Consider the following 21,308-nt stretch of genomic DNA (forward strand, 5'->3'; position numbering starts at 1 on the left):
TGTTTAATATTTATTTCACAGAAATCGAACATCTTCAATTGCATTGCAAATCAGTATTTTCTCTTTATTTCGTATAAACATTGTTTAGCTATAAGTCTCTTCATAAAGTAGAAAAGGAAACAAAAACATTCTTCTTCATATAAAAAAAAGTATTTGGTAAGGGCGTTTAAATTTCAATTTTGCATTATTCTGTTCGGTGCTCCTGACTTGTTAGACGCCCTCGGGAACTGGATGTTAAGGCTCACTAACTCCACCTTGTCACTGGCTGCCACTCAGAGAATAGCTAATGGCTGACAGAGCACTCAGTGGAGTTTCTGTCTACACATTATTTCATGGTTTCCAAGGACCATACTTTTATGTCTGGAAATACTTTACTAGAACACAAAAGCCTGCTGTACTGTAGGGGTTGCTTTGCACGTATTACTCATAGAACATTAGGTCTAGATGCTAAACATTTATTTTTACAGCATTATTAATAATGTAAAAATTTGCATTCAAATGTTGCAACAACCTACTGAATTTACTGTTCTCCCTACAACTTAACAGCTGATTGCAGCAAGTGCTCATCCCAGCGATGGTCACAGTAGCCCCTGGAGCCCACTCAGCCCTTGCCAAACTGACTCCCTTTGGGCCCTTTCCCCTTTACTCACCCTCCGCCCTGGTGTTTTTAACCTCTGATAAAAGAAAGGCTGCCCTAGGGCTGCCCAAGCCTGGTCTTACTATAGGCACCTGTGGCCATCAGAGTCACTGCCTTAAGTGCTAATTACATGGGCTCCGTCCTCCCCAGTACCCACTCCCATGCTTCGCAGATGACATGCTGACACATGCCCTTCCTAGGCTCCAGGCTTCCAGCCCCAGTCCTCATCCCTCCTGAGATATGGGCTTCTTGGCCATCTCAGTCTTTGGCTGTGGTCCCTAACCTTTGGTCTCCCTAGCCCCTAGTCCCACTCCTAAGCTAGTTGTCGTCTCTGGGCTCCCTGGCCCTGGCAGTCTCCAGCAGAGGTCCCTGGCCTTTGACTTCCCTAGACACTGGCCCTGCTCCTAGACCAGTTGAGACCTCCAAGCCCCCTCAGCCCCATACTCTGCCTTTTGCTCAGGCTCTGACTTTACCCTCAAGCCTTGCTCACACTTGCCTTCATTTGGACACTTTCACTTCTGCCTGTACTGGGCTTCATGCCCCAAGCTCTCTCTACTCGACACTTCCTGGACTGAGGGCCCTCTTTCTCCAGGCCCCAGGCCTTCTATTCCAGTGGCCCCCCTTTCTCAGCCAGCTGGGACCTCCTTATCGCTCTTTAGTCCCATGCACAAGCCACCAGTTTTCCAAGGCCTGCCCCTCCAGGTCTGCATCTGCCCCTGGTCTCAGGCCTATGTATTTCAAGACCTGTGCTGTTCCCAGACTCAGTACTGCTTACCCCAGCTCAGCAGTTATCTCAGGAGCCCTGCTGCAATGAACTCCTCTCCTTGTGGCACTTTGGGCTAGACTAATTAAATAACTTAAGCCATGGACTTATATAGCTGAAGCCCAGCCCCCTTTTAGTCATATGACTCTCTAATCAGCCTCATTCACCACCTGCAGGCTTCTTTCTGAGCAGCCTCTTCTCATAAAGTGACAGGCACACTAAGTGCCCCGTCACACTGATAGAAAAGAAATATATAGATTCCTTATTCTACTATAGGCTTCAAAGAATGTTCAGACTACCCCTTTTAATTAGCAACAGGCCTACAAATACATTAAACATGCATTAAAACATGTTTCCAGTTTTCACTGGCACTGATCTGTGGTCAGCATTGCCTTGATATTTGTTCCATATAACAATTGCCAGTAAGTGTTATGATACCTTCCTCTTCCCATTGGTGTGATGTGGTTATTCTAACATAGGTATGCAGGGTCTTTTATGTTAGACTAGACTAGAGAAATGTGTCAAAGGGTTGTCCCAAGCAAATACAGAATCAATACAAAAGTAGAGTGGAAAGACAAGGAATGGTCCAGTAATCAGTATGACATGGAGGAAAGCATTACTAACATGTAGCTGAACCATTAAAATATGTTTTAATTTAAACTGGAATTCATTATGCCTTAGTATTAATTATACTAAGCAGCTGTAACCCTGGCTAAAAACATAGTTGAAGATGCCAGTATAAGCAATTACACAGAACAGAAAATCAAAACCTAAACATGGGCCTGTTACAGCATGAAAGCCACCCCAAAGGATCAGGCACACAGGGGGATAAGGGTTAAATCCCAACACAAACAGTCGGAAACCCTTGCAGTCCACTAACAAGAGTGGTGGATTACTAGGAACTCCACATCTGTTATTGACAATGCTGATGAGCCTAATTGGCAACATGCAGCTGATCCCCCTAAAGCAGCAAGGGATATAAACAAATAAAAGAGCAAAGAAAAGGGATCTGAATGCTTGAGCACAGTACTCCCAAAAGCTGTTCCTTGAATAACCCACTCTTACACATGGTAACTCTGTCCCCCTCTAGTAGCTGCAATGCATAAAAGGTTTGTCTGGTACTGCTTTTATGCCATGAATTCAACTGAGGAGCTACTACAGCCTGAACTAAAGAACCTAGGTGAAACAGGTGATTGTCATAACTCATTCTCTATGGACTAGCAGTAAAGCACTGTCTCCCTACCAGATAACACCAGGCATCTTTCCAGCATTTGAATTGAAAACCTTATCAAGCCTCTCTCTTCCCCAGTTAATGTGGCAAAAGTATTGTAACATTGCTTATCACAGACATGCTCAATTCCATGGCCATGTATTGATAAAATACATCTATTGCTATAATAAATGCCACTGAAATAAATACAAGAAGCAAGCACAACAATGCCAACAGATTGCCACTTAGTAGTAAATAATAACGATAATTTAAAATGTGTGATAACACTTTAAACACTACTTAAGACATGGGTATCTCATAGTGGGAATGCTACAATTTAAACAGGTTCCTTATATTGTACTTTGGTTATGATTTGGAAGTCCAAATTGCAGACTCAAAAGAATAAGGAGAAGGAAACATTTCTTGAATTAAACAATGTTCTTAAAATTAATATAGTCTATAAGGTGTACATGTACCCTGCATTCTAAGTCAGAGATGTATAGCATAAGCTTTTGTAAGCAGCAACTTAATTCATCAGATGCTGCAAGGAGACTTTTCCCTGAAGGGATTAAACCTCCATTGATATTCTATCACTGACCTCAGAGTGGCTGCTCTAGATTACAAAAATTTAAAAAATGAACTTGAATGGCAAATTGCAGAAAAAGTGATCACCCACAGACTGGATTATGTTAAGTACGGTCTAAACCAAGACAATAGATTCTTATCCCGTTCACTGGATTAGCTCCTATAACCATGCTGCCAAATTTCCTACCCTGTGGGGAATCCAGGAAGCCAGGTAGTGAAGCCCTGCATGCTAGATTGGACCTACAGAGCCAGGCCAAGGCAGCACAGGTCCTTGATCTTGGCATGTACAGCCTAACTCCTTTTGCTGACTGCTGAGGGATCAAGCCCCCAGATCAGACCTGCACTTGCCATATGGATCCTGGGGCCAAATAGTTGAGCATCACTGAGTAAACTGTTTTGTTTCTCTTTCCTACCCACTTTGCCTCTCAGCAGTGCTCTATCCTCTTTTATTCCCCTTCCTCACCCTTTGTATTCTAATCACTGCTTTCTATTTAGAGACTGTTTCCTGTAATCCCTTCACAGAATGTGATGAAGCAAACCACTGCCATGCAGCTGCAATTGAGTCTATAAAGTGCAAATCTTCCCTGCTTTCTGCCCAACCACAGACTTACATGTCTAACTACCTGTCTTAAATCAAGAAAAAAAAAAAAAACCTAGCTAAGAACATCCCAGGATTCCCAGAATGTCCCACAGACTTTCATCCCTCTGATCTTGACTTACAAACTAGCATGTAAGATCCAACACATTTTCTTCTGTTAAAAGGGGTTCCTCTCTGAAAACAGCAAAATTATTTCACATTGACTAATCAAGATTTTCTTTCCAGCCTCCCACCACAGTGCTGTCTCAACTGCTGAAAAATACTCCCAGCTAGCAGGAAGCATTCTTAACTAAAGAACAATTAGGATGCAGTATGGTACTACTGCACCCTATGATGGAAATATACTGCTAAAATGGACTAAGGGGAGAAGTAGAAAGTAGCAAAATGAAGTAAATGCAGGTTCCCTGTCCTTGGATCTAGTGGAATATCTCTCTCCCTTTCACTCCACAAGTCCATGAGACAGTCAAGGCATAGTACGGCCACCAACATAACCTGTGGTGACCTCAGGCTACTTTAATTTATCTTGCTTTATAAGGACTCTCAGTAGAAATATTACATTAGCTGTGGTTGCAAAGGAATAATGCAACACTCTATTTAATGGTGGGGTAAAGTAGAGCCAAACATACTGCCTCTGGGAATCCTCAGATGATGCTATGAGCCCCTTTAATAAAAAGACCAGGGATCAGACCCATACTTTATTTTCTTTTTAGCTGGATACATTTTTCTCAGAACAGGTTTTCCTTCTTTTAGGCACCATGCCTATACAAATGGTTCCTCCTCAGCATGCATTATTCCCTTTTAATTTTTTTTTTCTGTTAGGGACACTAACATCAACAGCTGCAACCCTCTACATCACTATGAACATTTAGGATAACATATCTACCTTGGCAGGATTCACAAAACTTTTGTCAGCTAATGTGTGGTGATTTGCCTTTCATCAATGATCAACTAGATTTTCAAGATATAATATTGTTTTCACTACCATGAAATATCAAGATGATCTAAGGTTATAGAGAAAACAGGAGAAGCACATTGGGAATGATAGGTATATTAAAAATATCTCTTGTCCATGGATCAGCAAGAACTGAGATGAGTTGAGAAGGATACATGCCTACAGCATCCTCCATCTCTTCCTGAAAATATTCTGTGGCAAAGAACCTGCAGGGTAGAAAACACTTTCAGACTGAACTATGCTTCTAGTCCCACTATACTGTGATATTTGTAAATGTGACATTCCCAAGCCAAACATCCCATTCTTTCCAAATCAGACTTAAAAACAGCAACTATAAGTTTCATACATCTGGTTTAGGATCAGATGAGTGGCTCATTAAGCAGCAGTACAGCAAATATATTTTCCCACCTCTTTACCCCCACCACCTTCAGATACAGGGGGAAGAGGTTTTCAAAGGCCTTTAGCAACATAAAGATGCTAATAGGTGGACTTGGGGGAGGTGCATTAGCTGCCTAATTTCCCATTTATTTTCAATGGGAGTTTGTTACTTAATATGATTAGAAAGTTTTGTAATTCCCACAACCTACACCTCCACTTTTAAATGCCGAAATAATTATTTAAAATTGGGAGCTCTGGTGCAACCACATTTTCTAATGAACTTCTGGGGTCCAGATAACTTATTAGCTGCTTGTGACCTGAAACACCTTTCCACAATTATAATGACACAGAATCAGATGCAAATTGTTTCTTAGTTCACTAGTTCCTATCTCTGAATCTTCTTAAACTAAAGGGAAAAAATTCAAAGTAAAGCCTTGTCAAAATAGGCTTACAGGTGGACATTCTATTTATTCTCTCATGCATTTAATTGAATTCCTTGCAATTTCATGTGCATTATAATAGACTTCTTTTATACCATCAGGAAACAAGTTTTTAAACATGTGCTGTGCATTAAACATCACATAAATATTCAGCAAGGGAAAGAAAAACATTTCTGGAGGAGTATAGTAATTTTACAGTCTCTGGTTTCTAATAAATTTTTACAGCAATCCTAAACTGCATTAGCAAGTTCCAGTTTATTGTCAAGCTTCTGCACAACATCCCTCAATGACATGTCAAATCTTTACCACAGCAGTTGAACTCCTAAAGCTGTCCTCATTGGCAGGAAACTTGTCAGATTAAATTGCCACCTCTTGTCAAGTGAAGATATACGATCTGATATCCCTCTGCTGATGATGACACAAACTGTCGTTTCACTTTGGATGGATTATGAATCTCCAGTGTCTCTCACTATCAGCAGTGATAGGGGAACTATATTTGCTGACCACTTGAGAGATCACAGTTCATTATAGTTTTCTAATAATCTTGCATGCTATTGTCTTTCCCTTATTCTGATTTGCTTAGGTTCCCAACTGTTTCATTGTATTTGCTTTGCTATCTAGGGAATAAGAACATAACATGTTGTCATTATATCCTGCCTTTTAAGTGCTGCTTTTTAAATCTGTTGCTTACATGCTTATTTACTATTTTAAAGCATTTTCTTAAAGAGATTACCACATATATTATTGATTATTTTTTATTAGATCCTAGCAGAAGAATTTTGCTATAAAATGAAAGGTTATTCATAGAGAACATGTGAATTATTATAACTCACAGGAATTGATGGCATGGAGTATTAAACAAAACAGAATATGGTTTTGGCATAACCAGTAGCAATAGGTTAATGGAAGGCAACACTCTAATAGATAGCCAACATGGCTTTGTTCTGGGCAGGTCATGCCTGACCAACCTCATTTTCTTCTGTGATCAGGTAACACACCTCCTGGACAAGGGAGATGAAGTTGATGTGATTTACTTGGATTTCAAAAAAATCCTGTGACTGTCTCCTGCAACATGTTCATGGTAAAATTGGGGAACTATGGCCTCAATAACCCAATGGTCCAGTGGCTAGGAAACTGGCTCAAAGGCAGGACCCAGACAGTAATAATAGATGGAACTGAGTCAACATGGTGCTTGGTGACCAGTGGCATCCCTCAGGGTTCAGTACTTGAACCAGTGCCTTTTAACATATTCATTAATGATTTGCATTCTGGTGTTAAAAGCAAACTGGCAAAGTTCACAGATGATACCAAATAATGGAGGACTGTGGTCACGCTGAAGGATAGGTTGAGGTACAGGCTGACTTGGACAGGCTTGTAAGGTGGGCGGATCAAAACCTGATGACTTTAAACACTGAGAAGTGTAAGGTGCTCCATCTGGGGAGAAACAACCCAAGGTATGCTTACAGGCTCGGCAGTGTTATACTTACTAGCTCCACAACCAAAAGAAACCTGGGGGTCTTGACAGACTATAGAATGAACATGAGCCACCAATGCGATGCCATAGCTGGCAAAGCAAACAAAACACTGGTATACATCTCAAACAAGATTAAGGATGTCATCCTCGCACTTTACTCAGCCTTCATGAGGCCGCAGCTGGAGCACTGCATCCAGCTCTAGAAACCACACTTCAGGAAGGATGTGGAGAGGCTTGAGAGAGTTCAAAGGAGGGGCAATGCATATGGTTAGAGGTATAAAGAGTAAGCCATATGATGAGAGGCTCAGAGACTTGGGTCTTTTCATCCTGGAAAAGAGAAGACTCAGAGGGGAGTTGATGGCAGCCTATAAGTATATAAGGAGTGCACATCAGGGATTGGGAGAATGTCTGTTCCCCAGGGCTCCTCAGGGGAAGGCTAGGACTAATGGTCATAAATTGCTAGAAGGCCACTTTTTGGATTAGACATAAGGAAAATCTTCTTTACAACTTGAGTGTCTGGGGTCTGGACTAGACTCCCCCCAGAGGTGATACAAGCACCAACTCTGGCTATCTTGAAAAAAACATCTGGATGCTCATCTTGCTGAGATCATTTAACCCCAGCAATCTTTCCTGCCCAAGCACAGGGGGGATGGACCTAATGATCTCAAGGAGTCCCTTCCAGCCCCAAACATCTATGAATTAAGCAACAAAGCAAGACAAAATGCAGTCATGGAATTAGCTTATATGATCAATAGCAGTTTACATGTATATAAATAGGGACCTACCTAATCCATGGTGGGGGTTGGGGAGGGAGGGGGCTGCCTCCAAATTTTGTGAGCAGGACGTGAGCCTGGGCAGCCAGATTGCAAGTAGAGCACAGTGGTTCCTCTATGCCTGAGACTGGCCAAGGGGCCCCAGTGCCCCAGCCCCTCACCTCTGATTGGCTGCAGGGAGCTGTCCATCATGTAGCCCTGCCCCACACAGCTGATTGGTGGAGAGGAGTGGGGGTACATGATGGGCAGCCCTTTCAGCCAGTCAGCAGTGAGGGGTGGAGTAGAAGCCAGTTTGCTGGCAACTTTTTCCCCCATCCCTGTAAGCTGCCTCAGTACTTGGTAAGGGTTCCTGGTGGATTTTGAACATTCCAAGGATTTCATGGGCAATACTAAATTTAATGAAATCTGCAAAATTGTGAATTTGGTAGGACCCTACATATAAGACATTGGAACTTTTCTTCAGGGCAGATCCAAAAACCACTGAATTTAGACTTCTCTTACAAAAAGAAAGTCACTCAACATCAGAATCATCCTTTTTTGAAATATTATAAGTTCTGTAACTTTATACTAAAAGAAGTATAGGAGAGACTTTTTGTAGTACAGTACTTTCCCAGTATAGAAATATCATTAGAACTCCAGTATGAAACTTAAGTTTTGCTTGGTGCCTAAATTTCTGGCTTAATGAAAAAAAATGCCACCATTAGATATAAAAAGAATGGGATAGAAATTGGAGGTGGGGAAACACCATGAGTTAGATACAGACATTACAGATCTTGTTTATTAAGCAGGCAGAAAGCACTCTAAAGACAACAGACATTCACAGCTCTTAGAAAATGGCAGATCACACTCTAAATTAACCCTGGATGGATGTGTAGTAACCTAAAGTGCTTTCTAAGAGCACTTAATCGAATGTCTGTGCCACATTCCACCAAGGATTAACTTAGAGCATGATCTCTGCCATCCTAGGCAGTGTTGCCCAAGGACAGAGTTCAGTCCTGTGCAGAGCTCTTTTACTCTGCTAAGCCTAGGCCAGCCCCACCCCCTTGGCTGTCACTGACCCAAGTCAGTGCACGACCTTGCTGGGAGGGGGGTGGGGGAGGGCAAGGAAGGATGGTTTCTGCTCAGTGCACAACCTTGCTGGGAGGGAGGGGGGGGCAAGGAAGAATGGTTCCTGCCCCCACAGCTACTCTAGCCCCATAGTGTGCCACAGCCTAGCTGAGGATGGGGCTGCAGGGTCACTCCCTCCCCCCACTACAGCAGCCTGGGCCAGGCAGCAGTGCATCACTGCTTGGCAGGGCAGAGTTGCAGGGTACGGGCTCAGGAGTCTCTCCCCCCATAGCTGTGGTACAGCCTAGGCAGTAGGGCTTCAGGGAGAGGGTCCAGTTTCTATCCCCACCACCCATCCAGGCCAGGAAGTGGCATGCTACTGTTTTGTGGTAGAAAGGCTGCAGGGGTAGGGCTCTGGGATTTCCCTTCCTGCACTTACCCCTGATGGTTCATGCTGCTGCTCAGTTGGCTCCCCAACTGTGGGGAAGGAGTCCGGAGTCTCTCCCCACCAGCCACTGCTGACAGTCACCAGCTGGTGCAGGGCAGCAGGGATAGAGAGAGAAGCTACTTGGACAGCCTCCTAGGCATAGGCAGTGGAAGGTGGGGGCTAATGGGGCTCAGCCCCCCCCCAAACACAGGGAAGCAGGGATAGCCACAGGGCAGCCCGTTTGCAGGCTGCTGCAGCCGGGGTGGGGGGGAAGTAGTGCACACACTACCTACCTGTTTAGATACCTTGCACAATCAGGGTCACAGCTGGCCCAGCAGGTAGGTAAGTTTCTTTCTATCTGTTTTCTTTATGACTGCCTTGGCTTGGGGGGCAGGGGTCACATTGAGACTTCCACAGTGCAGAAGGAAGTGGGGTAGGGGCAGAGGTGAATCATTCATGCCTGCCTCACTCCCTGCTGCACTGTGGAGATTATCCCATGACTCAGCCTGGCTAGGGCCCCATTCATGGTGAATGAGGCCCCACCTGGGCCAGGTCATGGCACAATCAGAGCCCAGTGATCCTCCAGAACTGCAGTGCCAGGGAGCCAAGAGGATGCACATGGTCCCCTGAGCTTTGCACAGGGCAAGGGCGGGCTGAAGCTGTGAGCTAGTCTCTGCCTGCTCCCTGCCTCTGTGCCTCACTGCCACCCTGCCACCTTTGAAAGCAGCGTGGTGCAGTGCCATGCGTGTCCCATTGCTGGGTGGGCTGGGCAGCAAGGCATATGGCACCACTTTGAACATCTGTACATGTTCCACTTTGAACATCTGTATCTTACCCATAGAGGGTGCCTATACATGTGCAGGGCAGGTATTTCCAAAGATGCTGTAATTTCTGCACTTGATTTTAAGTGCTGTAGGAACAGCACCTCATAGGCAACTGGTAGGGGGTGCACATGCCCCCCCCCCCCCCGACAGGGCCAATACCATTGGCAGCTTCTGCAAGTGCCCCCCGCCCCCCAGATTCAGGAGGCACCAGTTGCATCTTAAAACTTAATAGACATTCCATGGCTTGGTGTGAGTTTTGTGTCATGCTGTAGTTCTGTAGAATAGGGGACGATGAGGTGGATACTGAACAATACAGCCTGAGGCTGCAGGGAAGTCTAGAATGACTCGGTGCTTATGAGTAATCTTCATGACTGACTGCACTGTGTGTGGGCATATGCACACAGGCATGCGTGCATGTGATAAAAGTAATCTCCTCTGTCTCACCCCCCACCCCCATGCAAAGAGTTCAGGGGGAGGATGCAGCCTAGGGGGAGGAGACTATTGGAAGCTATTATTTGAGCTGTGGTAGGCAGTCTCCTTGCTGGCTTCCCATAGCCACGTTTCATGTTTCCAGGCTCTCCTGGCTCCTGGGGGGAGGGGGACAATGGAGTATGATCTGCAACCCTCCCCACCCCGTAAAAGGCAGGTGCTGAATAAATAACACTGACAAGTTGATCATTTTTACTTTTGTTTTGGGGGTTGGGGTTTTTTTTAAATTACAAAGGAGATTGCTTTGAGACATACTGATACTAGGCTCCAAAGCTAGCTACACCTGGTGATAGCAATTATCAACTGCCCCTTTGAAAAGCCCTAGTTAAATGCATGTGCAATAAAAGCAAACTAGGTAAGCTGAGATGTGCTACTGCAGTTAGCTTTACATTTAAAACACATACAATGAAATTTAATTAAGGCAACTTCTACCATTTAAAAAAAATGTTCTGAAGTCACACACATGTGATGGCTTTAGAATGCTTTAAATGGCAAAAACCATCATGTGTAAGCACCTAGTTATTTTTAAGTAGTTTTGGATTTCTTTCACTGAAAATTTGACAACTTTTTTTTTTTTTTTTTTTTATTAGCGTTCACACTTTAGGTAACTAATATTGAGTATTTATATTTCAAGCAGACAGCCAGGCATCTCTGAAACCAAAAGTTCCATGCCCTGGGTTCACTCTGAGTTATTCCTTTGGTTAAGTAAAAATTGTTTTCTACACAGCCATACAGTCCACATAAAAAACTTCCATGTCCTTCTATATTAAATCATATTTCTGGATTTAACTGTTCATTACATCAGATTCCTTTAAAAATGTCCCATCATAAAATGCCAGTTGGTAGAAGTTCAGGTAAGTTTCCCAACTCTTCCCAACAGGAAAAAAAAAAAAATCCTATTTATAAAATTTGAATATAAACAAATAATGGAGAAAAACTTTTTTCTTAAAGTCACCTCAATTACCACTCTGGAGTAAAATTCTACTTTTTCATCCAGAGCTATAACTCTGGGAAATATTTGGGAACCAAGGTATGAAAATAGCAACTAAGGCTGAGCAAACCAGCTTGCACAGAATATAAACATTTGACAGATATGAGGACAAAGTCCTATTGAGATAAATCTGAACCTTCTTTGAAGACTTGAATGAAATGTTTGTTTGTTTGCTAGTAAAAGACTTGAAAAGATTTGTAGTACGCTTTTTAAAAATTCATTCTCTGAAAAAGAAGTGCTGATAAATACCTTTGGTTTCCCCACCTGTTTGCAGGAACTCAAATTGCTGTTTTTCTCCTAGTCAGAAATTGAAATGGTTATTGGCAGTGCCTGGGAGCTTAATAATAATAATACAAATAACAAAAAATCATGACCTAGAGGAAGTGGCTTCTGAGCCTGAGGCTAAATGAGAATTGCAGTCTAAACTATTCCAACTGGTGGCAGTAGGTGGGTGATAATGCAGGGAGCTAGTCATATGGACAAAGGGTGCAAAAGGAAGTCAGTTTTTGGAGCTCTGCAAACTTTTATAAAGCAATTGAATGCAGGTCTATACTGCAGATGTTTTCCACTTAGCAGATATAAATTTCAGTCTGATGAAACCACATGGCAGACAATATTTTGAGGCAGGTTTGAAAATCTTAATGCAGATGGACCAAGTAGCACAATAATGCCCACAGAAAAGATTGGATAGTATTCTGTCTGTGAAATGAAGTTGTTATTGCATTTGTAAATGATATCACACATGTTCAAAGAACAAAAGGATGTTAAATGCAGCCTTACCTCCACAGAGAGAGCCCCCTTTCACTGCCCTTTGCTACTAGCCCAAAATGGATTCCAAAACCATAGACTGATGTTACCTTATTAAAATCCTATTTACATAGAATTAACATAAATATGAGTTGGTAAACCATATGCCACCACATCTGCTCCTCTGTGTATTAATAAATAGACTGTCCCCTATAGGGATCTCAAATTAATATGTATTAGAATATATTACAAAGTATGTGGATTCACTTGACAATATAATTTGTAGGTAGATTATTTGCAGTCATCTAGCTTGGAATTATTGCTATTATGCCACATGTCAGCTGTTCCTTGTAGTGTGATTAAAGCATAGCACCTGGCGACTCTACTGTTAGTATTTTACAGAACTGTGTCAAGGATTACAAAATCCCAGATCATCTGTCTCCTACATCAGAAAACTTTAAGCCTAGAGACATCAAAACCTCCTTATCGTAGCTAAGGACCAAAATGATTTGCAGTATGTAGAAGATTCTCTAGAACAATTTATCTTCTCCCAAGATGTTAAATATCTGTTTAACAAGATTTTAAACAAGAAAGAGCGAGAGTTTTTGCCTAAAATTAGATGAGACAGTCCTGCCCCTACCCCCATTCCTCCCCACAAAAAATAAAAATTAGAGGATCAAATTTTGCCTGCATTTTCCAGCAGAGTCAAAAGATGCTCCATTTATGCAGTCTGGTCACTAAAGGAACCAGGGATCCTCTACAAAAATCAGTATAAAACAAAAAATAGAGAAGACATTTAAATTAATTAAATAAAAATCAATTAAAAATTATATACAGCTGTATATAAACTGATTGCATTATCTGCTTATAAACAAGGAACAGTTTACAAAAAACCCTCCTTTTTCTATTTCAAAATTTCATCCACATTAAGAAATAAGCTGTTCCCCTCCATGAAATGAATTCAGCTCCCATGGACCAATGTAAGTGGTGCCGGTATCTTTACAGGTGGGTGGAGGCACTTTAATTAGAGTGGCCCCAAGAGTTGCTCTAATTAAAGTGCCTTCAGCATCATGTGTATTCAGTGTCCTGCACTTCAAAATGGTGGGGGTGGGAGTTGTAACTAAAGCTTGTTCAATGAGCTTTAGTTAAAGCACTGCCATTGCTATTTTGAAGCACAAGGACACAGAATACATGAGACAATGAGGCTCCTGAAGCATGCTAGTTAGCATGTATTGGATCAGATGTCTAGCATGTGTATAGGTACCCACAGGGTGACCATGTGTAGGATATAACTTTAAGCTGTTTGAAAATTTAATTCTAAATCTGTGAGCGAGATCTATACTATAGGCTTATAAACATTTTCTACTGATAACAATAGAAATTGATACAAACATCAAGGTAGAATATGACCTTTTATATAATGGAATATGATCCTGATTTTCATTCAGCACCACTTGAAAATACTTTTAAAAGTCCCACCAGCAACAACATGTGGTGAATAAACAGAAACCAGGTCATGAAAGTAGACAAATGCCACACTCTTGATAATCATAATAGTCTGTAATGAGACCTTGAACTAAAAATCCAAGCTAAACAGGCAGCACACTGCAACTGAATAAATAATGAAGTGATGTGCAAGTAGAAAGGATAATAAAACTATGTGAATATCATGGTTGCAAATAGCCTGCAGAAGCTAGATGAAGAAACTGGGGACTCTTGTCAGGGGATTATTACTAAGCTCCAAAGTAAAATAAACAACAAAAGATTAATCAAATTTCCAGTTATGCACTATTGCGGCTTATGGTAGACTGCAATCCCAAGGAGTGGGAAACACCATGTGCATAATGCAGAATATAATAAAATATTTGATGGGCAAGGAGTTTGTGCAGCAATAACTGTTACTGGAGCAAGTTAGAAAAATCCTCCACTTTTGCATATTTCCTGGACCACTACAGCTACAACATTGCTCCAATATTACCATTAATATTTGCACATTTTAGGCCTGAATTTCAACTCATTTGGTTGTTGCTGTTCTAACTTATTTAAAAAACAAACAAACAAGAAAGACTAGGACCTAAAGAGGAACATAGATAGCAATTATACCACCTTTTTCAAGTAATCTTCAGACTCCTGGAGTAAGTAGCAGCACTGCTGCACTTTATGTACCTTGCTGCAGCACAACTGAACTTAGGACATATGCACATGAAGTACTTGCAAGGTAAAAAAAGGCAGGGATTTACCTCTCATCAACTGCTCAAAGTGCCTTGTATATATACAATGTGCATTGCATCAATCTCAATTAAATCTTAAACAATGAGATTTACATACAGAAAAATGTCCACTGTATTATCCAGAACACAATTTAGAGTCCAGTATTCACTATTTTGCAGTGATTGAGACACAGCAGTCCCATAGGAATAGTAGTAAACCATCACTTCCTCAGTCCCAAACCCCCCAGACTCAAGGCTCTGAACTTTTACAGCATGGCATCCTCTTGTTCTAGGATTATAGCTCTATTTGGTGGGCTTTGGGCCCCGTTCTGGAAAGGCACATCAAAATACTTGTCTTGTTAGGGCAAGGGACTTCAGGAAGAGGTCAGTCAAATACTCAAGCTATTTGGAGCAGTGGAAGAAACTACTTATGCAGGGACAGAAGCAATGGTGCAGATGAGAAGTGTGCCAGAAACTTCTCTGTGTCTTTTGCACAGCACCCCACCCCGTTTTAATACCAGACAGGCTTAAGGAAAAAAAAAAAAAAAATTCTAGCTAGCACAGCAGCCCCAGAAGGAAAGGGCTTTGGAACTAGTACGGTCAAATTATTCAGACATTTTTGACTGAATTTCTCTGCCTATTGCTGATTAATTCTTTGTTCCAACCTTCCCCCACCTTACTTACTCACCCTCAGTCCACTTTTCCTTCAAATCCCGCTCCTTCTTCCTGCCCGCCTCCCTTCCCTTGTCTTTCTGCCATGTTCATTTCTTCCCAACTAAAACTCACAGTTCTAAGAAATGTATTATATAACCTCCCCTTTCACTTACCCTTCACTTGTCCCACGTGGACTATATGTGCTGTATGACGAATGACCGCTTATTTCTCCTTGTTTTTACAATGCCTATCACAGTGAGGCTCAAACCTTGACACTAAACATAAATATGATTAACAACAACAACATAGGAAAATACTCCAATTACTTATGGTGATTACTTTTTTAAATGCACCATCTTTATATTTTACATCTCAGCAATTACGTTTTATAAAGTCAGCTGTCTGCCCTGAAAAGTGACTAAAATTAATGGCAGTATTCCACGCGCACTCTCAAGAATTTCTGTACTAAATGTGCCTACGATAGAGAGAGGGTGGTACTTCCTACAAAGTAAGGCTAGACTTTGAGACTCTAAAAGAGATATTTTCTTCTGCTGCATCATTATCTGAGAGAGGTTTTGCAAGCCAATTATGTCCACACACATACACCTGTGTGAGCTCACTGCTTTCTGTTACCTTTGTGTAACACAGAGAATTTGTGCAGCTGTAACTAATTGACCCTGTAATTAGAATTTACTTAACAGTTGTCTTGAGGTGCACAGGGAGTTCTGGGCTCTGACACAAATTCTCCCACACTGTAGTGTAGCTGCAATTACTTTTTGGAGGAGGATAGCTAGTTAAAAGTTGCTCTTTCACCTTAATAGGACAAATATTACACGCACGTGATGCGTAATTCAAGAAAAATTACCAAAGTTTACTTCAAATTTATGGATTACCTGCAGTTAAGTTTTGCACTCATTTTACTTCAAGTCAAATGCTTGTGGCCAGTTTACTTTGCAATGCCAGTGACAGCGCACTGGTACCAGGAGCAGAAAGGGAGAAGGGACCACAGGCAATGGCATGATGCACTGCCTGTTGGGCTTGCAGCAACATAGATATTGTAAGGGGCTGGAAGGGACCTCACAAGATCATCCTATCCAACCAATGATAGGGAAGAGCAAGCAGTTGTTACCTCCCTTTACCAAGTTCCTTGTTCCTATATTTTTACACTTGTTTTGTAAGATGTTTTACTTGAACTGCCTAGCATTTAGTCATCTGTTTCTAAATTTGTATTGCACCTCATCAAGACAAGACTCATAGGAGTATTTAAAATACTGGTTTTCAACATTTTCAGAAGTGTGCCTGATTTGGAGTTCTTCAAAATGTGGGTTCCTAGAGTGAGAGCTCTTAAATACTGAGAGCTAACTCCTACATTCCTCTCAGTAGATTAAGTGATGTACAAAAGTGGTCAGTATTATCATGTCATTTTACAGATGCACAAAGTAGGGCACAGAGGGGCCAAGTGACATGCTCAGCTCATGGTCAACCAGCAGACTAATAGCAAAGGCTGGAATAAAATTTAGGTGTCCTAATTCCAAGAGTTCACTGAATCCACAGGCCAACACTGTCCCTCATGTTCAGAAACCAGTGGCTGAGCATCTTCAGAAATTTAAGGTGTTCACAGTCATGCAGACTGACACTTTATGAAAATCTAGGCCAACAGCTACTTAAAGAGCCCCCACAGTATTGCAGTCCTCACAGTTTTATAGTAAATTTTGCTACACTTCTTGTTTTCCACACCCAACATGTCCCCCACCCCCAGAGTCATGTGATTCTGTCAGAATCTATCAGCAGTCTCAGTTTTCCTCTTAAAAAGGAACAAGTACATGAACTCTCATATTTGTGAAGAGAAGCTTTTCAACACGGTCCAAGTCCATCTTGATTAAAAAAAAAATAATGAAAATAGAAACAGCACTTAAAAAAAATCTCATTTTAATTTAGGTTGTTTTTTAATCCTAGCTCATTTTTGAATGCTTGGAGTTGGCATTATAGGGCCCTTTTTAAAACAATGTTTACCTGAAAATATACACACAGAAGAACTAGATCCCAGTGTTTACCTAAACTTGCAATAAGAAATGAGCATGGTATCCCAGAAACTGTGGGATAGCAGCTATTCTTAAAAGTTGGCTTTTTAATGGCAACCACCATACAATTCTGTTCATGTAACCTTAGGACATGAAGAGTAAGTTATGCATATGAAACAAAATCTCTACAGCCCCATCAGAAGTTGTGTATTGTGTACCTAATTATTTACCAGGGAAAGGAGTCAAGGAATAGAAAAGGCAAAAGTGTAATCATTTCGGTTTCTACTGAAACTCTGCAGAGGCATGGGAAGCATAAAACTCTTTCCATATCTTAAACAGAATAGACATAGCACAGAAGATTTTAAATCTTTAATTTGGACACAGGTTCAGAGTACAAAAGGTGAGGAGAAGAGATGTGAGCCTCATGTGTCCTGACCAAGCTGCAGATTGTGGTCAATTCCTGCTACTTAAATTCGTTTATTTTCATATGGTACTCATCATTTTTGGTCCTAAACTTTTCATGGTGGCATGATGCCTACTAAACACCAGCAATATTCTACCAAGCATTTCTTTACTTACTACTGAAACAAACCTTGTATTATGGAGCTTGTGATGCTTTGAGATTAAAAGTGCTCTTAAAGATGCAAGATTATTATAAAGTTGTTGCAGTTTTTGCAGACAACAAATCATGTGCGTGGCAGCAGGTATTGGAATATTTACTACCCTTATAAATGTATATTGGAAAAGCTACAGAGTTGTGTGGTAGACCAAAGATATTGTTTTAAATGGAATTTGGTTTTATATTATGAGTAGCAATTATGAGATTACATTTTTTGTTATTAATTGTGTTATGTTACCATCTAGGGACCTCAATCATAGATCAAAGCCTGGAAGTGCTTGATACCATGCAACCCTGTTACTTTTGGACCTTTCCCCATACATTTTATCATGGTGCAAAAAATAACACAAATGCAGTTTTGCTAATACTACTCTTCTTTGGTTCTTTATAATAACATTATGTACTTAACAATCCCATTAATTACCAGGTTTCCTCAAAATACAGTTTCCTTCTGACTAAAGATAGTAGATCAGATGATCAGGTTTCTTACCAGCCTTTCTGGTATAAAGCAGTTATAGACCAGTGACCCCCTTTGAATAGTATCTTCATATAATTAATATAAACATGACTTAATAAACCATATGCTCTTTCAGCTGTTGTCTCTATTAATAACAATGCTGTCCCCTAAAGGACTCTGAAATGAATGTATATTAGACATATGTGTCCTAATAACCAGAAGCTAACACAGTTGTACTTGACTTACTTTTGAGAAGTATTTAATACAGCATTATTTTAATGACTAACAAAACATATGTGCCTGTCGGCTCAAAGATTCATTGCAGTTTACAGTATCAAGAATTTGCAGGATGGCTGGAATAGCAAAAATGCACAGATGCTTTTCACTTGCATTATATATAAATACCTGATTATAGTCATGATCATAGATTTATGCCATGCTGGAAGCAGTTTGAGATGGCAGTAGTTCTTGCCTCAATAAAAGATGGGTGATCTGAAAAATCACAATATAACAAATCTTCTGAATGTATCATAGGGTCATAGGAAAGTAGGGCTGGAAGGGACCTCACAAGGTCATGTAGTCCGGCCCGCTGTTCAAGGGAAAAACATCCCTGACAAGACCACCCCAGCCAAATGTCTGTCCAACCTCCTCTTGAAAACTTCCAGGGATGGGGATTCCATAATGTTCCTAGGTAGCCTGTTCCAAAGGTTGACCACCTTTATACTCAGGAAATTCTCCAAAATTTAAAACCTAAATTTCCCTTGCTGCAGCAGTGCATTGCTCCTAGTCCTACTCCCTGTGGTCATAGAGGAAAGCCCATCTTCATTCTCTCTGTAATCAACCTTAAGATATTTGAAGACTTATCAAATCCCCGCCTCAGTCTTTCAGCCTTTCTTCATAAGTTATGCTTCCCAGGCCCCTAATCATTTTTGTAGCTCTGTGCTGGACTCTTTCCAATCTGTCCACATCTTTCTTGAAGTGTGCAGCCCAAAACTTGGTACACTACTCCAGATGAGGTCTCACCAGTGCTGAATAAAATGGAAGAATCTTTTCCCTAGTGACACTTATTTTAAAACAGCCCAATAAACTATTTTGTGGTTTGTTTGCTTGCTTTGGAACATGAACACGCTGTTGGCTTATTTTCAGTTTATGGTCTACTGTAACCACCCCCTACTCCTACTATGAAATACTGCAGCCTAGCCTGTCTGTATTTGTACATACAACTACTCCATCCCAAGTTCAAGACTTTGCCCTTGTCCTTGATGAATCTCATTTGATTGATTATACACCATTTTTTCAGACCATTCAGGTAATTCTGGATCCTAGCTCTACCCTCAAGGGCATCTGTTATTCTATCCAACTTGGTGTCATCTGCAAATTTGCTTAACATGCATTCAATCCCATCATCCACATCACTAATGAAGATGTTGAACAATATGAAACCTAAGGCAGAACACTGGGGTACCCCAGCTGATACCTCCTCCCAACTAGACATTGAGCCATTGATGACTATCCACTGAGTATGATGATCTAACCACTTATGTATTCATCTTATAGTACTTCCAACAATGACATTGGAGACTGTGTCAAAAGCCTAACAGAAGTGAAGTTATATCACATCAAATTCTCTCCCCACCATCCATAGAGCCTGCCACACAGCCCCAGCAAAGCAGCAGCTGGCATTAGAGAGCTCAGCCCTCTCCCCTCCTATGGTGCAGGGCAGTATGGCACAGCCATGGCCGCCTGACACCCAGCGATGCCTCTGCCAAAACGCGCAGGCCCAGCCTGGCCTGGCGCAGTGCAGAGCCATGTACCTTAAGGAAGCACCAGGTCACTGAGGCTGTCACCCACGGGCCCAGAACTACTTGCAGGGACTACACATCATGCTGGGCAGGGTTCTGCCTCCACATGCCCCAGGACACCTCTGTGGAGGCAGGACCCAGCCCAATGGGATGCACAGCCCCTGCAAGCAGTGCCAAGCCCCTAGGTGATAGTCCAAGCAGCCTGGTCCTGCCCAAAGGCACAGGGCCCTGTACCAGGCCCATGATGAGTGGTACAGGTGGTGCTGCATCCAACACAGCTTGCTGCGCCATGCCAGGCTCTGATAGCAGCAGGCTCTGAGTGCTCAGTGGCTGCTGCTGCTGTGGAGTATGGGGGGGGGGGGGAGAGATGTGGCCCTGTGGGGGGGCTGTGGGCTCTGTGGGTGGGGAGCTGTGGGCCATGCGGGAGGGTGGGCAGTCTGTGTGCTGTGCGGGGGGGCTGCACCCTGTGGGGCAGATGCATCCCTCCTGAGCAGGCCCCCCACATCCACAGTCCCCCCAACAATCCACCCACAAATCCACCCACAGTCCACCCCTCAAGCCACCCCCACAAACCCCTCACTCACATACCCAGCCACAAACCACAAACCCCCATACAAGCCCCATACCCCCCCAAACCTCACCCTCACAAATCCTACACCCACCCACAAACCCCTCCAATCCCCCCACATCTCAGTTTAAGTGAGAGCATACATTCAAGTCTGTCAGTAATTATAATTTTGCAGGATCTTGACTCCAAATGGACAGGATGGTCATGTCCCCACAAGAAGGGGGGTGCAGTTCCCATGGGAAAAAAAGTGGCAAAAATTTGTGCCACTGCTTTTTGCCCCAGCACACACCCCTGTATGTGGGAAGCATGGGAAAAAGTGTTCTGGATGTTGCCTTACCTGAGGTTCTGGGGGCTTCCCAAGACTGCAGCAGCAGTGATACAGGAGTGCAGACCCTGACTGATAGTCAGAGCATGGCTCTGGCTGGCCAGACTCCAGTTTCAGGAGATGCACGCTGCCACCATGTGTGCTGTGCCACATTTTTCTGGCATGGCTTTTTTCACACTACGATCTTCTGGTGCAAAAATAACCCCACCACACTGCAAATTAGGAGTGCAGCAAATGCCTGCTTGTGTGGTGCATGTGGTTTTCTGCACCACACTTGGGTCCACAGCACCACAAACCATACATGCATGTTCATTTGG

The 21,308-nt window shown here is 42.2% G+C and overlaps 1 long non-coding RNA gene across 3 annotated transcripts in view; it reads right to left on the reverse strand.

The window, feature by feature from the left end:
* The window catches only part of LOC109280872 (uncharacterized), a 696,334-nt gene extending 680,564 nt beyond the window's left edge, over positions 1-15,770 (reverse strand). For 2 of the 3 annotated variants that reach the window (XR_002087329.2, XR_009464391.1), the window contains exon 1: positions 1,413-1,474. This is a non-coding gene — a long non-coding RNA (uncharacterized LOC109280872). Of the gene's footprint in view, positions 1-1,412; positions 1,475-15,372 lie in introns of those variants that run through there. The other variant, XR_009464392.1, reaches the window with a different exon arrangement.
* Between the last annotated feature and the right edge of the window lie 5,538 nt (positions 15,771-21,308).

The sequence above is a fragment of the Alligator mississippiensis genome, chromosome 9 (assembly GCF_030867095.1).
Source record: "Alligator mississippiensis isolate rAllMis1 chromosome 9, rAllMis1, whole genome shotgun sequence".
Taxonomy (NCBI): domain Eukaryota; kingdom Metazoa; phylum Chordata; order Crocodylia; family Alligatoridae; genus Alligator; species Alligator mississippiensis.